Below are 5000 nucleotides of genomic sequence, written 5' to 3'. Positions count from 1 at the left end.
CAACACATGGGCAAAGCATCCGAACTTGTTGCACATTTTAACATCAAACACAGAGACATTCCTCTGGTGTTTAAGTGCGCTAAATGTGACAAAACCAACTCAAACCACCGATCGATTGCCTGTCATGCCCCCAAATGTGGGGGAATAAAGTTAACTGAGGAAAGCTTACCAATGGTCTGTGAATGTTGCCAGGCACGCTTTGCGACTCTAAGTGGCCTTTCGCAGCACAAGAGGCATGCTCACCCAGTCACCCGTAATGAGGAAAGGATTAAAGATGGTATAAAGGGTACCTCGCAGAGAGGGGTACACCGTAGCTGCTGGTCTTTGAAGGAAGTAGAACAGCTGGCCCTTCTAGAGTTGCAGTTTCAGGGGAAAAAGAACATCAATAAGATCATTGCTGAAGCGCTTGGGACTAAGACCAACAAGCAAGTCTCTGACAAGAGACGGGACCTAAGTAAAAAGACAGGGGCCCCCATGTCAGACAGCTTACATTTTTCTTCTAGGCCTCTTGAGACATTGTCTCCCCCACCAAATGTAACAACGGGGACTTCATCCATACTCGCTCAAGCAGCTGAGCGGCTTACGAATGAGAATTCTGGGACCCTGGAAAAGCCTGCAATGGAGGCAATAAAGGCTTGGCTTAACGGCGAGGGCCAACATGATGCCCTCGTAGAAACTGCCACAGCATTGATGCTTTGTCCGATGAGATTGGTGAAAAACAAAGGCAAACGTTCAAAACCTGAGAACGACATTATTAAACCCAGGATATTACCCACACGATCTTGGATGAAGAAGAGAGCGGAAAAACGAGGAAGCTTCATGAAGCACCAGAAGCTCTTCTTTAAGAACCGCTCTCTTCTTGCGTCCTTAGTCCTGGATGGCACTGAACGTCATGAATGCCGAATCCCGAACGCAGATGTATATCGTTTTTACTGCGAAAAATGGGAGAAGGTGTTGCCATTCAATGGCCTGGGCCAATTTAAGTCATCAGGTGTTGCAAATAACGAATACTTTGAGCCCCTAATTTCGGTGGAGGAAGTTCAGACTGCCATACGGGCCATTAAACCAACGTCAGCAGCTGGGCCAGATGGCCTAACAAGGGCTGCAATCTGTGCTGCCGACCCCGAGGGTCGGACACTGACAGCCCTATTTAATGCATGGATGATTACAGGAATTATTCCCAAAGAGTTGAAAAAGAATAGGACGATTCTTATTCCTAAGGTTATGGACGATGAAAAGCTGAAAGAATTGGGGAACTGGAGACCAATAACGATTGGTTCAATGATTCTGAGATTATTTTCCAGAATAATGACTGCACGTCTTGCTCGTGCTTGTCCCTTAAACCCAAGGCAGCGTGGTTTTATAGCGGCATCTGGCTGCTCTGAAAATCTTAAGGTGCTACAGGACCTTATGAGACACGCTAAGAAATTGCACAGGCCGTTGGCTGTCATGTTCATCGACATAGCGAAAGCTTTTGACTCGGTTTCGCATGCTCATATTTTATGGGTGTTAAGGCACAAGAAAGTAGATGAACACGTGGTGGGCATCATCCAGAACGCCTACGATCGGTGTACGACCTCGTTCAAAAGCAATGGCGAGTCGACTCGAGAAATTAGCATACGTGTTGGTGTCAAACAGGGTGACCCCATGTCACCCCTGCTCTTCAATCTTGCCATGGACCCTTTGATATGCACCCTAGAGTCACACGGAGTTGGGTACTCCATTGATACCGACCACGTGACAGCTCTTGCGTTTGCTGATGATTTGGTGTTGGTGAGCGAATCTTAGGTTGGTATGGCCGCCAATCTAGTGATATTGGAATCATTTTGTGGGCTATCGGGATTGGAGGTTCAGGCCAGAAAGTGCCAGGGCTTCATGATAAGCCCAACCAAAGATTCATATACGGTGAACAACTGCGACCCATGGACTATCAAAAATAAAGATGTCCATATGATCCAACCTGATGAATCAACGAAATACCTTGGTCTGAAAATTGGCCCTTGGACTGGCACTATACAGCCTGATCTACATTGTCAGCTAAAGACATGGATCTCGAAAATCGATGAGGCGCCTCTGAAGCCAACTCAGAAGGTTGAACTACTCAATGCCTATGCCCTACCCAGATTGTTATATCCTGCAGACCACTCGGACTGCAAGCAATCAACTCTCCGTGGGTTGGACCAAGAGATTAGAAAGGCGGTAAAAGGATGGCTCCACCTTCCCGCTTCAACTTGTGATGGACTGTTATATGCCAGAGCCCGAGACGGAGGCCTTGCCATCTTGAAACTGGAAAAAACAATCCCTTCGGTTCAAGTTAGAAGGCTGCAACGTATAGCAAACTCGTCCGACGCTATCACCCGTAATATTGTGTCCTCGCAGGGTATGGAGGAAGAATACCGTAATTTGTGGGTACGAGCAGGGGGTCACAGTGATGCAATCCCAACATTCGTTCTCAGGGACTCGGTGTCAAAAGAACCTGTATATCCGAGACCCTGCGATTGGAGGGAGCATGAATTTCAGAGATGGTGCGAAAAGCCGGTTCAAGGAAGGGGCATTGTAAACTTTGCGCATGATAGAATCAGTAATGCTTGGTTGAGGCCATGGTGCGGCTTTAAACAATGCTTTTTTATCGCAGCACTACAACTAAGGGCAAATATTTACCCAACAAGAGAAAGCTTGAACAGAGGCAGAGATGGGGCCTTACGTTCCTGCAGGAAATGCTCTGCCAGACTCGAGTCCCTTTCGCACATTCTCGGTCAATGTCCTGCAGTACAGAAAGCAAGAATTGCGCGACATAACAAGATCAGTAACATTCTGGCAGACGAAGCGGCTAGATTGGGCTGGTCTGTATACAAAGAGCCACGGTTCATATCCGAGACGGGAGAGATGAGAAAGCCTGACCTCGTGTTTGCAAAAGATGAGGAGGCGGTTGTGATCGATGTCACCGTCCGTTTTGAGCTTTCAAAGAATACCTTGTCAGATGCTGCCTCGCACAAAGTTTCGTACTATACCCCTCTTGGTGATCAAGTCAAAGTGCTGACGAAGGCTAGCAAGGTCACATTCTTTGGATTCCCGGTTGGGGCAAGAGGAAAGTGGCCCCTTGAGAATAACGAGGTACTTACCTCCCTGGGCCTGACCAAACCCAGAACGACATCACTGGCCAAGATGATTTCCCGCAGAACGCTGCTTTTCTCTCTTGATATTCTGAGAATGTTCTGTGGAAATTATGCGGTCTATGAACAGTCATAGACAACCTCCGAAACAAATAATAGTTTTGTTTTAAGATGTCATTTGTTTTAGATTGATTTTGTTATTTTCGAAGGTGAAGTCGGTTTTTATTTCATTTTACTATTTTCCACAATTTAGATTGTTATTTTCCAAGACGAAGTCTTGGTTCTTTTTTTTATTGTTAGTTTTTTTTTTAACACGTCGTATTTGTTACTTTAGAGCTTAGAGGGGACTTTATTTTCGCCTTACTATTTTCTGCCTACAAAGAAGATTAAAAATAAGCTTTTTTCAAGATGGTTTTGTTATTTTCCAAGGTGAAGTCTTGGTATTCTTATTTTACTATTTTCCATAAAGAAGACCTTTCTTTTAGATTTTGTTATTTTCCAAGACGAAGACTTGGTATTTTTATTATATTGCTATTTTTTTACACGAAGCTTATTCAAGAGCACTTATATAGATTAGACTTTGTTATTTTAATTCTTTATTTTTTGGACTACATCAGTTCGAGAGTCCTGTAACTTACTATTTTCTGCCTACAAAGAAGATTACAAATAAGCTTTATTTAAGATGTTTTAGATTAGATTTTGTTATTTTCCAAGGTGAAGTCTTGGTTTTTTTATTTTACTATTTTCCACAAAGAAGACTTTTCTTTTCTTTTAGATTTTGTTATTTTTCAAGACGAAGACTTGGTATTTTTTTTGCTATTTTTTTACAGGAAGCTTTATTCAAGAGCACTTATATAGATTAGACTTTGTTATTTTAATTCTTTATTTTTGCACTACATCAGTTCGAGAGAAGACTACAAACCAGCTTTATTTAAGATGTTTTAGATTAGATTTTGTTATTTTCCAAGGTGAAGTCTTGGTTTTTTTATTTTACTATTTTCCACAAAGAAGACTTTTCTTTTAGATTTTGTTATTTTCCAAGACGAAGACTTGGTATTTTTTTATTGCTATTTTTTTTACACGAAGCCTATTCAAGAGCACTTATATAGATTGGTCTTTGTTATTTTAATTCTTTATTTTTGGACTACATCAGTTCGAGAGTCCTGTAACTTCCTATTTTCTGCCTACAAAGTCAGCTTTATTTAAGATGTTTTAGATTAGATTTTGTTATTTTCCAAGGTGAAGTCTTGGTTTTTTTATTTTACTATTTTCCACAAAGAAGACTTTTCTTTTCTTTTAGATTTTGTTATTTTCCAAGATGAAGACTTGGTTTTTTATATTGCTATTTTTTTTTACACTGCTTTAATCAAGAGCGCTTATATAGATTAGACTTTGTTATTTTAATTCTTTATTTTTGGAATACATCAGTTCGAGAGTCCTGTAACGTACAATTTTCTGCCTACAAAGAAGACTACAGACAAGCTTTATTTAAGATGTTTTAGATTAGATTTTGTTATTTTCCAAGGTGAAGACTTGGTTTTTTTATTTTACTATTTTCCACAAAGAAGATTTTTATTTTAGATTTTGTTATTTTCCAAGACGAAGACTTGGTATTTTTTTTATTGCTAGTTTTTTTTATATATGTTACTTCAGAGCATAGAGAGGACTTTATTTTTACCTTACTATTTTCTGCCTTCAAAGAAGTAACGTACTATTTTCTGCCTACAAAGAAGACTACAGACAAGTTTTATTTAAGATGTTTTAGATTAGATTTTGTTATTTTCCAAGGTGAAGACTTGGTTTTTTTATTTTACTATTTTCGACAAAGAAGATTTTTCTTTTAGATTTTGTTATTTTCCAAGACGAAGACTTGGTATTTTTTTTTAT

The sequence above is a fragment of the Petromyzon marinus genome, unplaced genomic scaffold (genome assembly GCF_048934315.1).
Source record: "Petromyzon marinus isolate PM22_M1 ecotype Great Lakes invasive population unplaced genomic scaffold, UKy_Petmar_22M1.pri1.0 PM_G_Scaffold_28, whole genome shotgun sequence".
In the NCBI taxonomy this organism is placed as follows: Eukaryota; Metazoa; Chordata; class Hyperoartia; order Petromyzontiformes; family Petromyzontidae; genus Petromyzon; species Petromyzon marinus.
The sequence above is the reverse complement of the archived record's forward strand: the minus strand, read 5'-3'. Positions refer to the sequence as shown.